This window comes from Chiloscyllium plagiosum, chromosome 20 (genome assembly GCF_004010195.1).
Source record: "Chiloscyllium plagiosum isolate BGI_BamShark_2017 chromosome 20, ASM401019v2, whole genome shotgun sequence".
Lineage (NCBI taxonomy): Eukaryota > Metazoa > Chordata > Chondrichthyes > Orectolobiformes > Hemiscylliidae > Chiloscyllium > Chiloscyllium plagiosum.
This window is the reverse complement of record NC_057729.1, coordinates 32,982,122-33,001,799: the sequence shown is the minus strand read 5'-3', so window position 1 is coordinate 33,001,799 and position 19,678 is coordinate 32,982,122. Positions and strand designations below refer to the sequence as shown.

At 40.0% G+C, this 19,678-nt stretch overlaps 1 protein-coding gene across 4 annotated transcripts in view; it reads left to right on the top strand.

Moving 5' to 3' along the window:
* Positions 1–4,397: 4,397 nt before the first annotated feature.
* The window catches only part of myt1b (myelin transcription factor 1b), a 182,419-nt gene continuing 167,138 nt past the window's right edge, over positions 4,398–19,678 (top strand). For 2 of the 4 annotated variants that reach the window (XM_043710465.1, XM_043710463.1), the window contains exon 1: positions 10,194–10,370. The gene's annotated coding sequence lies outside the window, so the exon portion shown is untranslated. Of the gene's footprint in view, positions 4,459–10,178; positions 10,371–19,678 lie in introns of those variants that run through there. The other 2 variants (XM_043710460.1, XM_043710461.1) reach the window with 2 other exon arrangements.

Sequence of the window (19,678 nt, the reverse complement as noted above, 5' to 3'; positions counted from 1 at the left end):
ATTGACATGTCGAAGTGCCATAGACCCTTTCATGAATTTTACATTTCAAAGAACAACCTTTACAGAGAAACTGCCCTTAAGAAACAAAAAGCATAATTGAAAATAAATTTATCTGCATATGTATGATAGGGTAGGGAATTATTTGTCAGTTAACAAGGTCAATTGTAGCTCTGGTACAGACTTAATGATGTGTCAAAATTATGCAATTAGCTGTATTTACAGCCAAGACAGCTCTAATTCCTTCCTACATCATTACTGCATAGCTCTAAGGTAATACTTTAAACATTGATATTATGTTATTTAGTAATTATTGTCCTTCAGAAATTACAGCTTCTGTACTTCACTAAAAAATCTACAACTTTGCTCCAGAAATAATGCTGTATTCTATTGTATAATATTTCACTGCTAATAGATTGTAGACTTAAAGAAATTGTCTGTATTATAAGTTACCAAACCAGCTGGTCACAATAGTATCCAGATGGCATCAGTAAAATCCATATTTAAGTTCAATTATCCACAAAATAGTTTATTATCATTATCAATGCTTGTTAAGTTTGAACTGTTGGAGGAGAACCAGTTAGCTCTGCATTTTCTACAATACTATGGTAACACTTCGTAAACTCCTTCATAAATTATGTCAAATAAGATTGGATTATGACATAAATTATGTCAAGCCTAAGAGGCTCCATAGCATAATCAAAAAAGTACTATTTCAATAGAAAAGATGATAGAAATAGGAACATCAAAGCTTTACATTTGCATAAACACATAGGCAAAAGCACAATAACAAAATGAATAATCAAACTAAAACATATATCATGCAATAAGCTTATTTGCATTATGAAATATTTTTAAATGAAATTACTTTAAATTTTCTTAATTAGCAACTTTCAAGCCACAGCAACTTGAACAAAGCACCTACATAAAATTTGGAAAGTTTTATTTTGTGATATTTGGACAGAAAAGCCATTGATGATGTCCTCCAATTATAAACTGAAAGGCCATCACACTTCTGCTCAAGATTTCCTGATATTTATGAGTGAGGCTTCCCCCCATAGTTTGCATGTAAAAAATTGATAAAAATCATATTTTCTTAGACTGCATTTGGCACTATTAGTGATAAGGTGCAGCTATTCTGTTAAGTGCAAATGTGACAACATTGTTCTAAATTACATCAAGACGTAATTTCAGAATGTTAAAACTTGACATCTTATTGGATATAACTATAATGTTATCAAAACAACTTCAGAATAGGTACTTCTAAAGCTTTAAAAAGACAACAGGCCTTGAGTGGAATTCTGCTCTTAGGCCTAAGAATGCATTAAATTTAAAGAATGACCTCTTGGCCCCAGCTGGCCTCCCAGACAGGTACACACTGCTAGCTTCATCTGGGCATGAAGGAAGCCACAAGTGATTTTCAATCCGCTGCTATGATTTTACATTCCACCATTGGGGTCTTCTGACTCAAGACGTATAATGGGGTTGAGTTTTTACAGTTAACCTTGCCCATCAGTTGTACATTGAAAATGTAAGTGCATGGAAAATTGTGGATAGAACATACCTGGATTTTGCATGTGATTCTGTTTCCCTGTTGGAAGTACAGAATTGTGAGATTGCCTATAATTCCAGCAAATTCCAGTCAATTCTCAAAAATTTAAATTACCATGTGGGAGACATGATGGTTATTGTGGAACTACACTGTGCCAGGACTGTAATACATTGCAATAACTTTACTTCTGTGATATCAGATTTCAATTCTTTGGCTCGTCTCTCTAGGATTTGGGAACACCATACTGTAGTGCTTCTTGCACTGAATAAAATATTGTGCCAAGTTTTATAGCAGTGATTTTTGCTTCCATGTGTACCAAGCCTTATGCCAATTTGACTTGAAATTAATGAAATATTTATCACAGATCATATTTGCACCATAGCCAAGTCAACAACAGAGTTATTCCTCAACTGTAATTTAATATCAGGTGAAAATTAGTTAGACTGTAAAAGGCTTATATTCTTAAGAAAAAGAAATACTCTCTCAATTTATATTTTCATAAATTAAATAGGAAAATATTTGGGCCTTTCAAATTGCAATGACTACATGAGAATGAACCTTCCAATTCAGCTTCACAGGTTCCACTATGAGGAAATGAGTGAACTGCTTAAACACATTGGGATTGCGGTTTAGGTTGTAAGGTTGCTCGCTGAGCTGGAAGGTTTGTTCTCAGACATTTCGTCACCATGCTAGGTAACATCATTCATGAGCCTCCGCTGAAATGCTGGTGTACTGTCCCACTTTCTATTTATGTGTCTGTTGTGGTGGGTGATATCACTTCTGGTTCTTTTTCTGAGAGGTTGGAAATGGGGCCCAAATCTATGCATTTAATAATGGAGTTTTGGTTTGAATGACTGGCCTCTAAGAATTCCCGTGTGTGTCTTTGCTTAGCCTGTCCTAGGATGGATGTATTGTCCCAGTCATACTGGTGCCTGTCGGTGTCTGTGTGTAAAGAGACTAGTGATAGTCATGTGTTTTGATGGCTAGTTGGTGCTCGTGTATCCTGGTGGCTAGTTGCCTGCCCGTCTGTCCAATGTAATGTTTGTTGTAGTCCACGCCGGGTATTTTGTTTATGATGTTCATTCTGCTGGTTGTTGGTACAGGGTCCTTTAGATTCATCAAGAGCTGTTTCAGTGTGTTGGTATGTTTGTGAGCTACCATGATGCCAAGGGGCCGGAGTAGTCTGGTTGTCATCTCCGAGATGTTTTTAAAGTATGGTACTGTGGCTCGAGTCTCTGGGCGTGTTGTGTCTTCTTGTTTTGGTTTGTTGTGCAAGAAGCAGCGGACTGTGCTTATTGGGTACCCGTTGTTTGTGTTTTTCTTTGGCATCTCATAGTTCCTGGTTGCTGCAGTGTGTTTTGGCTCATTTAAATAATGTCCTAATGCAGCTCCATTTGTGAATGTTAGAATGATTGCTTCTGCAGTTGAGTACCAGGTCTGTGTCTGTCACTTTCCTGTAGACACTGGCTTGCAACTCTACACTGCAGCTCTTCACAAAAATCGCAAAAATTGGGATTGTATCAATGATTGAAGCTATCAAAAATCACACACTGACCTTGGTGCAATCATTTGATCATCATATTTTTGAATCTTTCACTGGAGCAGCAAGTGTCTATGGTTGATTTATATTGCGTCTTCACAATGAAATGAAAGGTAAACAGAAAACAGGATTTTACTGAACACATTAGTCAGTATTTATGACAGTAAATAGAAAAAACAAAGAACTCTGAATACTGGAAATCCAAAACAAAAATAAACAGAAATTGCAGGAGAAATTCAGCAGATCTGGTAGCATCTGTGTTCTGACGAAGAGTGGCTGGACCTGAAACATTAACTCTGCTTTGCTTCCACAGATGCTGCCAGACCTGCTGATTTCTTCAAGCAATTTCTGCATTTGTTTCTATAAGGGTAAAGACAAGTTACCACTTTGAGTGTAAGAAGGGGTTGGGGTGGCACAGTAGCTCAGTGGTTAGCAATGCAGCCTCACAGCACCAGGGACCTGGGTTTGACGCCAGCCTTGGGCCACTGTCTGTGTGGAGTTTGCACATTCTTCCTGTGTCTGTGTGGGTTTCCTTTTGGTGCTCTGGTTTTCTCCCAAAATCCAAAGATATGCAGATCAGGTGAATTGGCCATGCTAAATTGCCCATACTGTTAGCTCCATTAGTCAGGGGTAAATGTAGGGGATTGGGTCTGGGTGGGTTACTCTTTGGAGGGTCAGTGTGGACTTGTTGGACCAAATGGCCTGTTTCCACACTGTGGGGAACCTAATCGAAAGGCTTGATGACTTTAGCGTGGGTTCATAACTTTGAAACAATTAACCTATTCTTTATCAATGCTTTTAATCTTTGTTTTTTTTAAATTTGATTTTTCTCTTTATAAGTTGATTTCTTGTTTGTTTTTAAAACATAACATTTCTGTTCCAAACATCTCTATTCCTATTAGCTGGTGTAAGGCTGTGAAGATGTGTGCATGAAATTTATGCTCATATTTCCATCAAAACAGAATGTTAATGCTAAAGAAGTCACACTATGATGTGAACGAAAGATTCTTGACTCCTGTCAGTGATGTACTTCTCATTTCGGTTTAAGCCATTTGTTACCTCACCCTTTAAGACACCTTGTATATTGATTCTAAATGGTTCGCACCATGTCTTTACCTTTGAAAGAGTACAGTGAAGGCTCCATCCTGACCCCCATCGAGCCAACTGTTGCCATGGTTACTGAACTGCCCCCCCCCCCCCCCCCCCGGGGGGGGGGGAGGGCCCCCCCCCCCCCCGAGATGGGGAGGACAGTACTCCATCTCCATTGGCCGGCGGCCCAGCCAATAGGCGGCGGGAGCCTTGGCAGCCCACGTGGTGGAAGCGGCGACGGAAAAAGTTTGTCGCCAAAAGTTTGGGGAAGTGGCGAAAAGTGAGTGAAGGGCCTTCGGAAGAGAGATAGCCAGCAGGCTAGCTAGATAGTTAGCTTTCAGGGGCGGAGTGTGAAGTTAGACAGAGGCACCGAAGTCAAACAGCCGAACTTTTCCCCTCAAACGTATTCAGGGATGGGGTCTGCAAATATACAAAGTGTGGGGAGGCAGTCCAAGTTGTTGTATGTTTCTGGAAAGTAAAACCTTCACACGGATGTATGGCAGCTCCTGGATTTTGAGGCAATTTCCAGCGTTTTTCTAACCAAGTTTTCCTTATTATCAAGTGTGTGTGTGTGTGTTGCTGATTAAACATCAGGTGGGATGTTCCTGAATTCAAAAATAACTGACATTTACATCCATGAAGAAATACCCGATAGTTTATTCTTAGATTTTATTTTATCTACCTAGATCTTCGCAAACCTACTATTGACTCAAACGAAATTGATCAGTGTGCCTTAATTTCACCACATGATGGCACCAAATGTCAAACTCTTAATATCGAAGACTGGCAGAATGTGTGCACTGAGTTACCTTTATGAACAATTCTGCATTTTCAAGAAACATAAACAGAATCTATAAACTTATGATCAAGTGCGACATCTGGTATAAATACTTTACCCTCTTCAGTGTGAATAAGTTGCCAGACTACGTATTGGGGCCTAAACCCGTGTGTTTTTGCTGTAGACCTATGCGAGGGAAAATGTCAGATTTGTGTATTGCACACTACAAGTGAATTTAAGTTAATGAGAATAGCCATGAATGGTGCTACATTCAGCACATGCACACCATGGTAAGGACGTGACTACAAAGCAAGTATTAATTGTTTTAAGATATTTTATGTTTGCTTTCTTCATGGTTCTTTTGCCTTCCACAATACCCTTTCATATGAGAATGAGCTGGTTTCCGTTACAGCTACTCCCTCCCTTCGCTTTCAAAGGCATAAAAATGTGCAAACTTACAATCACCAATTCTGGTTTGACCTATTCCTAGAGGTTTTATTACTTACTTCCTGTCTCTAATTGTCTAACCCAGTCTAAAGTCTATTAAATATTTTAAAACTACAAATGAAAGTATTCAAAGAAGATTGAAAAACACAACTTCATTGAATGGTCAAGGAATTTTCTCTCCTGTTTATAGTAGCATTCTGAAGGTTTACCTATAGTTCTTGCATACTGCAGGGATATTTTACAATTGACAACCTGAGTACTGAGTATTGCGAGAGACATCATGGGTAACACTGAGGTATGGGATTTGGGGTTTTTTTATCCAAATAATTGTAAAGAGATGGAAATGATGCTTCAGTTGTCCAGAACCATTGTCATTCTCCACATTGAGTATCTCAGTCAATTTGCAAACTGCACTTGAAGAAAGATGTGTTTCAGGAATACAGCATAGATTCACCAGAATGATGCCTGGTATTAATAGGTGCAACTATGATGACATGTTGCATAAAACCTCACTTGTATTCAGTTGTCTTTAGAAGGTTGGAAGGTGATCTGATTGAGTTGTTCACAATGGTAAAACCTTTCAATAGGGTGGACACAGAGAAATTAGTGTCTGTGTGCGTGTGTGTGTGTTACAAATAACTCTGACTCAGAGATGCTGTTGCACCTTGCCCTTATTGGCATATGTTGTAGTCCAGAGTTGTGGATAGCAATGTTAAAAGCTCAGGTTTTGTCTCCATCACATGCCTGACCAGGAATAATGTAAGGTAGAGAGATCCAAAACAAAGAAGAATACTCTTAAAATTAGAGTTAAACCATTCAGGTCAGATGTTTGGAAGCAAATTTTCACACAAAATGTAATGAGAATCTGAAACCTTTTGCACAAAAGACTGAATGCTGGAATAGAGCCAATTAAAATGTTCAAGACAGAGATTCACAATTTCTGTTAGGTATTAAGAGATGTGGATTAAAGACAGGTAATTGAAGATAAGGTACAGACCAGCCTTGTTGCAACTATGACACAGGAAGCTGGAGGGATGGAATAATTGACACTTATTCCAATGAAATTAAGGGAAGACCAGCCTTCCTTACTCTACCCCAGTAAGTTATGCATGACCGCCAATGAAAGATGTGCAAGATTGGCTGGTTGACATGCATCTGATTTTTTTATCCTTTTGGAAAGACTAATGCTAGCTACTTGGTACATTACTGGCACATCTGAAGCTGAGAGCCCAATCTCTGGGTATTATGGTGCAAATTAACATCCCACAACTTTGTTCAGAGCTGCTGCATAGATGTAAACATGGCCTATTTGTCAAACATGCCTTTAGTCAGCAGATTCCAGTTCCAATGCATCTAGATTTAGTTTGAATTAGTTCTAAACTTCGTAACACCAATTAAGACATATGTTTCTCAAAGGCAACTAGAGACAATACAATGTGACCAGCAAAGTGTTAAAATGTTATATAATTACCTACACTAGAATATGCATGTAGGGTACATATGTTGTTATGTTCTGATATTGTATGTCTATAGTCGAGAGCGTGGTGCTGGAAAAGCAGAGCAGGTCAGGCAGCATCCGAGGAGCAGGAGAATTGGCGTTTCGGGCTTAAGCCCTTCATCATAATTCCTGACAGCTTATGTTCAAAATATTGATTCTCCTGCTCCTTGGATGCTGCCTGACCTGTGCTTTTCCAGCACCACAGTCTCGACTCTGATCTTCAGCATCTGCAGTCCTCACTTTCTCCTATTGTATTTCTATAGATTGGTATAGATTTTGAAGATTGGTAAAAGTAATCCGTATTTTGTCTAATTATATTGCCAGATGCAGATTCACCCTTTGTTAGGATAGAGTAACATTTGCAATATGCTAGATTTTTCTTACCTTTTTCTTTGACCTAAAAATCTAGAAACATAGAACATAGGAGCAGGTTTGGTTGGCATGGATGAGTTGGACCATGTTTTTAAGCTGTACAACTCTAAGACTGTCTTTGGCCTTTCAAGCCTCCTGGCTGATCAATCAACTCAGTAGCCTCTTCCTGTTTTCTCCCATATCCTTTGATCTCTTCCACCCCAAGTGCTATATTCATACTCCTTCTTGAAGTCATATAATGTTTTTGCCTTGACTACTTTCTGTGGAAATGAATTCCACTGCTTCACCACTCTCTGGGTGAACAAATTTCTCCTCATCCCAGTCCTAAATGGTTTACCCCGTATCCTTAAACTGTGAGCTCTGCTTCTGAACTCCCCCACCACTAGGAACATCCTTCCTGCAACTACACTGTCTAATCCTGTTAGAAATTTATAGGGTTCTACGACATTCCCCCTCATTCTTCTATAATCCGAACCAATTAAATCTGTCCTCATAAGTCAGTCCTGCCATTCTAGGAATCAGGTAAACCTTTACGACATTCCGTCTGTATTCAGAACATCCTTTCTCAGATAAGGAAACCAGAATTGCAGACAATATTCCATCATCAAGGTGCTGTATAATTGCAGTAAGATATTCCTGTTCCTCTACTGAAATTCTGTCACTATGAATGCTCACAAACCATTTGCCTTCTTTACTACTTCCTGAAACTGCATGCTTATTTTGAGTGGCTGGTGTACAAGGACATCCAGGTCTCCTTGCACATTCCTCAATATGGATTTATAGTTATTCAGATAATAGTCTTAACTTCCTTTTTGGCTACTTAAGTGGATAACCTTATATTTATCCATGTTATACTGCATCTGCCCTGCATTTGCCCACTCACTAAGCTTGTCCAAATTGCACTTAAGCAGCTCTGCTTCCACCTCACAGCTCCTCCTCTCACTCAGCTTTGTGTCATCTGCAAACTTGGAGATATTACATTTAGAAAAGATTTACAAGGATGTTGCTAGGGTTGGAGGATTTGAGCCATAGGGAGAGGCTGAACAGGCTGGGGCTGTTTTCCCTGGAGCGTTGGAGGCTGAGGGGTGACCTTATAGAGGTTTACAAAATTATGAGGGGCATGGATAGGGTAAATAGACAAAGTCTTTTCCCTGGGGTCGGGGAGTCCAGAACTAGAAGGCATAGGTTTAGGGTGAGAGGGGAAAGATAAAGAAGAGACCTAAGGGGCAACTTTTTCCACACAGAGGTTAGTACAGGTATGGAATGAGCTGCCAGAGGATGTGGTGGAGGCTGGTACAATTGCAACATTTAAGAGGCATTTGGATGGGTATATGAATAGGAAGGGTTTGGAGGGATATGGGCCGGGTGCTGGCAGGTGGGACTAGATTGGGTTGGGATATCTAGTCAGCATGGACGGGTTGGACCGAAGGGTCTGTTTCCATGCTGTACATCTCTATGAGTCTAGTTCCCTCATCTAATCATTAACGTTTTTTTGTGAATACCTGGAGTCTTAGTATTGATTCCTATGGTACTCCACTAGACACTGCCCACTATTCGGACAAAGACCCTATTCCAATATTTTGTTTCCTGCCCACCAATCAGTTTTCTATCCATCTCACAACAGTACCCTCAATCCCATGTGCTTTAATTTTACACTGTAATCTTCTGGTTGGGACTCTGTCAAAAGACTCCTAAAAATTCAAATAAATCACATCCACTGCCTCCCTCTTGTCAATGTTATTGGTTACATCCTTGAAGAATTCCACTCAATTTGTTAATCATGATTTTCCTTTCATATACTCATACCATGGCTGCTTTTGAATTTTTAGCTTGTGGCATTTCTGTAGCCTTCGTGATCTCTTTTAAAACAGTGTTGTAGACAGACTTGATGGAGAATAGGGGAGATTTGTTTACATTGGGAAAATGTATGAATGAACAAAATAGTGTAATACGTTCAGTTTTCAGTAGAAGATTTTGGGAATTTTGGGAGGCGAAAGAAAACCTTACAGTTTCAGCTTGGGGCAGTTTTATATACATCTTGCTGGAAGTTGGATTTGTAAAACGGCAGCTCCTGAGAAAGGAAGGTAGTCAAGAATGAGGTTACCTCTGTGTAAGGAGTTTATGTTAAAAGTTTCAGATCTGAAATAAAATCTCTGAAGGTTCCTCTGTAGCTGAGGAATTCTGAGGTCAGTTGTATGAAGCTCCTGGAAGAGGTTATCAGATACACAATTATAGCCACAGTTAAATTAAGTTCTATGGATGTGAAAGAGATGGAAAATTTCTCTGTTATGAATACTATAAAGGCGAATGTGGAGACTAATGGGATTGTATTTTACTGTCTATGTTTTAAAATCTTAATTTGTGTTATATATAAATAGACTGGAAAAGTGTGGAGCTAGAAAAGCACAGGAGGTCAGGCACCATCTGAGGAGCAGGAGAGTTGGCGTTTTGGGCATAAGCCCTTCATCAGGAATGATGAAGGGCTTTTGCCCGAACTGTCAACTCTCCTGCTCCTCAGATGCTGCCTGACCGCCTGTATTTTTCCAACTCCACACTTTTCGCCTCTGACTCTCCAGCATCTGCAGCCTTACTTTCTCCTTCTATGTATATAGTTTGGTCTTATCTATTTTATCTTAATTTCTTTTGCATAATAAACTTCTGTTTGATTGTTAAGCCCATATCAATAGCATTGTGTTTTTGTGTTTCAGTGTAAAATCATCTGGTTAGAATGGAAATGAAAATTATATGACAATCCAGTCTGATACCTGACTTGTCCAGTAGTGTCAGTTGGGATCATAACAATGAAAAATACCATTTACTTGTTAATTTTTAGAATTATTCTATATCAGATCTTATCATTTCATTTCTCTTTGCTTCTCTTTAGTTATCTTACTTTTCCTTGCAGATGACCAGACTGAATGCAAAGGAAAAGACCAGATCAGGGATGCAAGAGATAACAAGAAGAGGTTAATTGATGACATCAGCAAAACATCTCTTATTATCCCACCTGTGATGTAGACTCTCCCTTGTTCATGGAAATACGTTACAAAGACCATTTTAAACAAAATCATCTTTCAGACATTCTATTTGGCTTCAGGTAATGCAAATGTTATGTGTCAAAGATTGTGTTATGCCCATGTAATTTGACACTTTTGTAAAAGTGGATTTTCACATAATACAACCATTCCATTACTTAACGTTAAATCATGGAAGGAAGTTAATTTCCATCACTCCCAGATTTTCTTATTCTCACTGAAATTAGTGAAAACTTGTTTCTATTTATATTTGGGGTATAAAATGTTTTGTCAATCATAGGTAGATAGGATTGTGAAGAAAGTGTTTGGTATGCTTGTCTTTATTGATCAATGCGGAGAAAGTGAGTCTGCAGATGCTGGAGATCAGAGCTGAAAATGTGTTGCTGGAAAAGCGCAGCAGGTCAGGCAGCATCCAGGGAACAGGAGAATCGACGTTTCGGGCATAAGCCCGAAACATTGATTCTCCTGTTCCCTGGATGCTGCCTGACCTGCTGCGCTTTTCCAGCAACACATTTTCAGCTTTATTGATCAATGCATTGAGTATAGGAGTTGGGACCTCATGTTGCGGCTGTACAGAGCATTGGTTAGGCCACTTTTGGAATATTGTGTGCAATTCTGATCTCCCTGCTCTAGAAAGAATGTTGTGAAACTTGAAAGGGTTCAGAAAAGATTTACAATGCTGTTGCTAGGATTGAAGGGTATGAGCTGTAAGGAGAGGCTGAATAGGCTGTGGCTATTTTCTCTGGAGCATCAGATGCTTAGTGATGACCTTATAGAGGTTTATAAAATCATGAGAGCCATGGATAGGGTAAATTGACAAGGTATTTTCCCAGAGTGGATGAGTCCAAAACTAGAGAGCATAGGTTTAAGGTGAGAGGGGAAAAATGTAAAAGGGACCTAAGGGGCAACCTGTTCACGGTAGTACGTGTATGGAATGTGCTGCTGGAGGAAGTGGTGGAGGCTGGTACAATTACAACATTTAAAAGCTGGATAGATAAGTGAATAGAGGGATTAGAGGGATGTGGGCCAAATGCTGGGAAATGAGGCTAGATTAATTAACTGGTTGACATGGACCAGTTGGATTGTAGGGTCTGTTTCTGTGCTGTATGTCTCCATGACTCTATGAGATGTCGAGGAAGGGAAAATTGTATCTTGTAAGGGAAAATGGCTGAGCATTTTAAACAGAGGAGAGTGCTGAACTCTGGATACAGAATGGGCCAGTGGCGTTAGTTTTGGATTTGTCTGACAGATGGCCTAGAAATCTTACAGTGATCATGATTGTATAAACCCCTCCCCCCCACCCCCGACCAAGAAAACAATTCTATATACTATCAATCCTGTGTAAGAAGAAATATCCTTCACCCTCTTTCTGTGCAGTAATGGGGATTTTAAGTTGATGAACTCTCATCCCTAAAAAGTCCTTCTTGTTAACTTAAACATTTCATAACATAAAATAAACTTCTCAGCCTGCTGCTTCCCAGCAGAGATGGATTTCAAGTTTATTTTCATATAAATACTTTATCATATGTAATGTTTTCTGATGAAATCTACTCTGCATATTCTCTATGACTTTAATGTCATTGTTGTGATGGAATGTCCAAATATGTATGAATATATACTTGAATTAGAGAGGCCATAAGAAGTTTCACTAGATTAATTACTAGATGAGTGCTGATCTATGAGAAGAGGTGGAGTAGAAAGGTACTTTATTCTCTGGTGTTACAGAGAATGGGAGGTGATCTCATTGGGTATATATAAAATTGCTAGCAACCTGACAAGATAAATGGTGAAAGGCTGTTTCTCATAGAATTCAGAATCATAGTCGCAGGATATGAGGTCACAACTTAAGACTGTAATTAGGACAAAATTCTTAAGGATTATGAGCTCTTGAAATTCTCTGCCTTAAAGGGTACTAATTTTTTATGTAGTTATAAGGCTGGCATCAACAGATTTTTGGACACTAAAAATGTCAAGGGATATGGGGACAGGGCACCACACTCTCAACTCTGATCTCCAGCATCTGCAGCCCTCACTTTCTCAAAGTTGGCTTATAGACAGTGACATCCCTATACTTTCAACTTCAATTTCTTCCAATCTTCAAGGGTGACTTTGTGGCTCTTACCGTCAAATACACCTTGATTTCTTCCTTTACTCCTTTTTCACTTTATTTATCATCCTCTGTTTGCTTCAGTTTGTTTTACTCAATTGGGAGAGCTATCCTACAGGTGAGTCAAATCACTGCCTGACATTGTCATATTCTCAGTATCATATCTAACAGCCAATTCCCCTGATATCACCAATATCCTACCTAGGTATGTTCTGTCCCATTGATGGGACAGACCCACCAGACAACAACACATAAGTCTCATGCCATCAGGTCAACATGCTGATTAACCCTCACCCCCAACCCTCAGATGATGATACTTCATATTCATCAATGTTGAAGACCACTTAGAAGAAGCATTGAGGTTTTTTATGAAATGTGGAGAATTAATTTGGAATTCCATCAACTGATTTAATACCCGAGACTTTCATGGATTGAAGCAGTTTTCAACAAGGAACTAGGGGCCAAAAACAATAACTTAAAATGACCACCACCTTTCAACTGCCCCTTAACGTTCGTCCAAGTTTCATGAAAGTGATGTGTACTGAACCAAAGACAATCTGAGCTGAAATTAACATCTCCCGCAAGGGCAATAAGATCAGCCATATCTCAAGAAACAAAAAGGTGCTTATCTCCTATTTGATTTACATCAAGACGAGAATCTTAACATGTTGGAAATCAAACATTTACTGCAATTACTAGCTTGCATGGAATATACAAACAACTTTATTTTAAGGAACTTCTTAGCAGACTAAGAGAGATAGAATTAAGAATGCACCACAGAACACAGACTGAGAAGGCTCTCTGTCTCCCCATGAAATGTGTCTGGTTGACAGCACTGACTGAAAAGAAATGTCAGAGAACTGAGAACTTCAGAAATACATGCAACATTTGCTTCTGTGTTTGAGTTTGATTTGTTGTTATCACATGTACCAAGATACCGTGAAAAGTGTTGTTTTGCGAGCTATACAGGCAGATCGTACCATACAAAGTGCATCAACGTAGCATAACAGAATACAAAATATAGTGTTACAGCTGTAGAGAAGAGATATCAGAATTAACATTTGACAAATCTATTCAAAAGACTAATAACAGCAGGAAAGAAGGTGCTGTTGAACCTGTTTGTATGTATATTCAAAGTTTTATATCTTCTGCTTGACGGAAGAGGGTAAAAGAGAGTCGGTCGGAGGGATCTTTGATTAAATTGGTTGCTTTTCAAAGGCAGCAGGAAGTATAGGTGGAGTCAGTGGATGGAAGGCTTGTTTGCATGATGCACTGGGCTGCGTTCACAGTTCTCTGTTATTTCTAGCGGTCTTGGGAACAGCAGTTGTCACACCATGCTGCAATGGTGGATCTTTAAAAATTGGTAAGAGTCATTGTGGACATGCCAAATGTCCTTAGCTTCCTGAGGAAGTAGAGATGTTGTTATGCTTTCTTCATCATTGCGTCAACATGAGTGGACCAGGCCAGATATTTGGTGATCATCACTCCCAGGAACTTGACACTGTCAATCATCTCTACCTCGGCACCATTGATGCAGACAGGGGCATGCCCTCCACTTCACTTCCTGAAGTCGATGGCCAGCTTCTTCGCTTTGCTGGTGTTGATGGAGAGAATGTTATCTTTACACCATGCCACTAAGAACTCAATGAGCAGTTCAATCAGTCGGCATCTGCTGACTGAATCCAAAAAAGCTACAAATCTTGGTCTCAGGTGAAAACCTTCCTCCTCAAGGACACCCAAAGGACTCTTAATTTGATATAATCTTTTATCTTGATTTGTACTGGATATTGTTCAGTTCAAACCTTTAGTGTATGTTTGAGGCCCAACTAACTGCCATATATTTAATATTGCATCTTTATGTTCTCAAAATAATCTTTCTCAAGATTAGCACATAAATTTGCTTTCTTTTTAACTCAAGAAAACCTCATGATTGACTGTTACTGTTTACAGAAAAAATTTAAACCGTGTTTTCTTGGAGAAAGGTATAGGTTTGTGTGAAAAAGATCAACGGTTTGTTGTGACAAACTCAGGAAGCTGAAAAAAAAGAGTGGAGCAGGTTCACCCCTATTACTCAGTCATAGCAGGAGGCAAATGCAAGGATATATTTTAGTGGAGATTGTGGTACTGGAAAAGCACAGCAGGTCAGGCAGCATCTGAGGAGCAGGAGAATTGACATTTTGGGCAAGAGTCCTTCATCAGGAATGAGGCTTGTGACCCGAGGGGGTGGAGAGATAAATGGGAGGGGGTGGGGCTGGGGGGTGGGTAACTGAGAGTGCGATAGGTCGATGAAGGTGGGAGTAATGGTGATAGGTCAGAGAGGAGGGTGGAGCAGATAGCTGGGAAGGAAGATGGACAGGTAGTACTGTTCATGAGAGTGGTGTCGAGTTGGAAGGTTGGAACTGGGATAAGGTGAGGGGAGGGGAAATGAGGAAACTAGTGAAACCTTCCAACTTGGCTCCACCCTCCTCTCCAACCTATCACCATTACCCTCACCTCTGTCTACCTTTCACACTCTCAGCTACGTTCCCCCCAGCCCTCCCCTTCTCTCATTTATCTCTCCATGCCCTCGGCTTACAAGCCTCATTCCTGATGAAGGGCTCTTGCCCAAAACTTTGATACCCCTGCTCCTTGGATGCTGCCTAACCTGCTGTGCTTTTCCAGCACCCCGCTCTTGACTTTGATCTCCAGCATCTGCAGCCCTCACTTTCTTTTAGCAGAGAACCTCAATTTCTCTCACCATGAATTGCCAGTGGCACCATCATTGACTGAGTCTTAAAGGACATAGCTGCGAGACTGGGTCTGAGTGAGGGAACCAATAGGAAGGAAAAAGCAACTTTACTTCATCCTATTCAACTACCTGTCATAGATGCATCTGTTGGTGACAGTATCTGTAGGTCGTAATCACTGCACAGGAGACAAAATCCAATCTTTACTTTGAGGGTATGTTCCATTTTATTGTCTCATACTACTATTATGCACAATGGGATGGAATGTGAACAGCTGTAGCAACTTAAAATTGGGTATCCCTGAGGCACTGTGCACCATTAGTAGCAGGAAATTTATATTCAACTACAAATTGTCATTTCATGGCCAGGCATATTCTCCACTCTACCATTGCCATAAAGCTGTGGGATCAAGCCTGGTTCAGTGACGAACGCAGGACAGCATGACAGGAACAGCATTGGGCATACCTAAAGATGATGTGGGTAAGCTACAACACAGGACCACATCCATGTCAAACAATGTAAGGAGTGCATATAATAGAGCTATGTGATCCTACAATCAAGGTTTATATCTCAGTTCTGCAACCTTGCCATAGTTAGTTATGAATGGAGGTGGAAAATAAAACAACCAACTACAAGAGAGGGCTCCACATTATACTCATTTTTAATGATGGGGACGGGACCAAGAACATTAGTACAAAAAAGGAGGTGGAGCATTTGTAATTATCCTTGGCCTGAAGTGCCATGTGGAATGTCTATTTTGGCCTGCTATTGAGATAACTAGCATGACAAATGCCAGTCTTTTGCCAATTCGATTCACTCCATGTGATATTGAAAAATGTCTTTAGGCACTGGACATTGCAAAGGATATCGGCCTTTATTACAGTCTTGCTCCAAATATGGACAAAAGAGCTGAACTTCAAAGGTAAGGTGAGAGTATTTGCCATTTATACCCATGCATTCAACCAAGTGTGGTATTAAGGAGCTTCAGCAAAACATGAACCATAGAGAATTGGAAAGAAACACTTAAATATAGTTGGTGTCATATCTAACACAAATAAATCTATTTCTGGTTATTTGTTATTCCATAACTTAACTGCAAGATTTTCTCAGGAAGATATTTTCTCATCAGCTCGTCCAGATATGTAATGACATTATTCTTGAGCAGTTGGAACTTGAACCTGGACCTCCTGGCTCATTTTTCTATTCAACCTGAGTCGTTATGTCATTACATATCTCTGGAGCAGGTGATTCTTGAATCCAACCCTCCTGGCTCAAAGATACAGACATTACTACTGTGCCACAAGAGCCTTATTTCCTCAAGGCAAATATTTTCTAACCAACCTAATCAGAGATGTTATTAGATGCCTCTGGAGCAGGTGGGACTGTGGGACTTAAGGACTTTCTGGCTCACAGTAAGTTGCCACTGTACCACAAGAACCATATATTTCCTCAGGGTAAATTCTTATGCTTAACTATCTTCAGCTGCTTCAATGATCTTCTCTCCATAAAGTCAGAAATGTGGATGTTCACCGATAATTATACAATGTTCAACGTCATTCATGACTTCACAGATACTGAAACAGTTCATGTCCAATGGCACGAGACCTGGACAATCTACAGACTTGAGCAGATAAGTGGCAAGTAACATTCACGATGCATAAGTGCCAGGTGATGACCATCTCCAAAATAAAGAATCTAAACATATCCTATTAACATTTAATGGCACTACTGTCACATATTCCCCTATTAACATCTTGAGGATTACCATTGACTAGAAATTGAGGTGGACTAGCCACATGATTACTCTGACTGCATGAGCAGATTAGAAGTTGGCAATCCTATTGGAGTACCTCACCTCAAGACTCCCCAGATTCTGACCACCACCTTCAACATACAAGGCAGGAGATTTTTATTCATTCATCTGATATGGGTGTGGCTGGCTAGGCCAGTAATTATTGTCCATTCCTGATTGTTCAGAGGACAGTTAAGAGTCAACCACATTGCTGTGGCTGTGGAGCCACATATAGGCCAGACCAAGATCACTAATCCTTTAAGGATATTAGTGAGCCAGATGGGTTTTTCCTGACAATCAATAATGGATTCACGGTCATCATTAGACTCTTGATTCCAAATATTTATTGAATTCAAATTCTGCCATCTGTCCTGGTAGATTTTGAACCCAGGTCCCCAGGACACTACCTGGATCTCTGGATTAACAGTCCAGTGATAATACCACTAGGCCATTGCCTCCCCATTTATGATGGAATACTCCCCATTGCCTGGACAATGAAATCTCCAACAACATAAAAGCTTGACATCATTCAGGACAAGGGCAGTCCACTTGATTGATACCTCGTCCACCACCTTCAACATTCATTCCCTCCATCACCGACACTCAGTAGGGGCTCCTTTCACAGCACCTTCCAAACCCATGACATCTACCACTTGGAAGGACAAAGGCAGCAGATGCATTGGAAAACCATCACCTACTAGTTCCTCACCAAGCTACACACCGTTCTGACTTGGTACTATGTTGCTGTTCCTTCACTGTCTCTGGTAAAAATTCTAGAACTACCTTACTAAGAGCTCTGTGAATGTACCAAAATTAAATGGACTGGAGCAGTTTAAACAGCTCACCATCTCCTTTTCAAAGGCAATCTATGGTGGCCGATGAATGTTAATACCTGAAATGGGCTAATTATTTAATGAGTAAAAGTTGGCAGGCTAGACTGTATCCGCTGGTGTTTAGAAGAGTGAGAGGTGATTTTGATTGAAACTTAAGAGACTGAGGGGCTTTGGCAGGCTAGGTGTAAAAAGAGTGACTTCTCTTTTGAGAGAATCTTGAACTAAGCGTCTCTGGTTAAAAATAGGGGATGCCTATTTAAGACAAAGATTAAAGGGTTTTTTTTCCCTCACTGAGGATCATGAGTCTTTGGAACACACCCTTTTCAAAAGCAAGTGGACGCAGTATATTTGAATGTTTTTAAGGCAGGCTTAGATAGATTCTTCATGGGCAGGGGAATGGAGGATTATTAGGTTAGACAGAACTGTGGGGTAATCAGATCAACAATGATTTTATTGAAACACAGTGAAGGCTGAAGATGCCAAGTGGCCTACTCCTCCTAGTTTGTATGTAATAGTACATAAAGCATTTGGATCTGAGCAAAGGCTACACATACTCTTACTGAGCCAAGGTTGACACTATATAAATGCCTGAAATAATCAGGCGGTGGAGAAGTTCAGAGAGTATGTGAAGAGGTGGATCTGGAGGTCATCAGTCGAAATGTGAAATCTGATGCCATGCCTTAAAAATTGACTGGTACCATGCCCATTTTTCAGATACTAAATTAATGGTGATAGCCTGTTTATGGTGACAGGAAGCACACATTTAAAACAGTCATTATAAGCTAGAAATGTACTGCTTGACATATGGATGATTGCAAAAATTAGGTTTCCAGGGACATTCATGAAAAATGCCTCACAGATCCTTTGCTTAATTAAATAATGAACTTAACATCTGTTTTAGACCTAGCTATAGTGAAGGATTGCCCTGACCTAATCGCTAACCAAATGTGTACACAAAAACTAGGCTTAAGAGCAGCCTCAGGAAGATTTCTTGTCACCACCAGGAAACTGAGTGTTTAAAATATATTTAAATCAGCATTCCTCCTCAATCATCAGCTGACAACCACACTATCTACCTCAAACACTACCATCATTCTCTCACATAATCATTTATATCCTCCCTCCTTCCACCCACCAATAGGTTCTAAAAGTAGTATTATTTTCCCAAACTTTGTGTCTTTCAGTTTGTCCCTTTCCAGATGCCTTTAAAGGTTGAGTTCGTTCTCTTCTCCAGCAAACTGTCTATGAATGCCTATTACAAATCTTCTCAAAACTCGCTTACTACATAACCCTAACTAGCTGGATTGTTGATAATAATGCATGTTCTAACAGGACATGCAAATTTAGCCTACTCATTCATTCACAGGTATCGTTCCTTCTATCCTCTGTTTATGCATATCTGGATGCAAGTGATATTTTTAATCCTGTGCCTTCAAATGATCTTGCGGAAGGCCAGTAGATAAATGAGGAAGAGATCTTGAAGACGATAGTAAGGTCAACTATGCCAAGACTGCAGAGGGTGGCACATACATGGAATGAGTTGCCGGCGGAAGTGGTGGAGGCTGGTACAATTACAACATTTAGAATATGAATAGGAAAGGTTTAGAGGGATATGGGTCAAATGGTGGCAAATGGGACTAGGTTTATTTAGGATATCTGATTGGCATGGACGAATTGGAGTGAAGGGTCTGTTTCCATACTGTGCATCTCTATGGCTGTATGAATTCAGGACTTGGGATTAGTGGTGCTGGAAGAGCACAGCAGTTCAGGCAGCATCCAAGGAGCAGCGAAATTGATGTTTCAGGCAAAAGCCCTTCATCAGGAATAAAGGCAGTGAGCCTGAAGTGTGGAGAGATAAGCTAGAGGAGGGTGGGGGGGGGGAGAAAGTAGCATAGAGTACAATGGGTGAGTG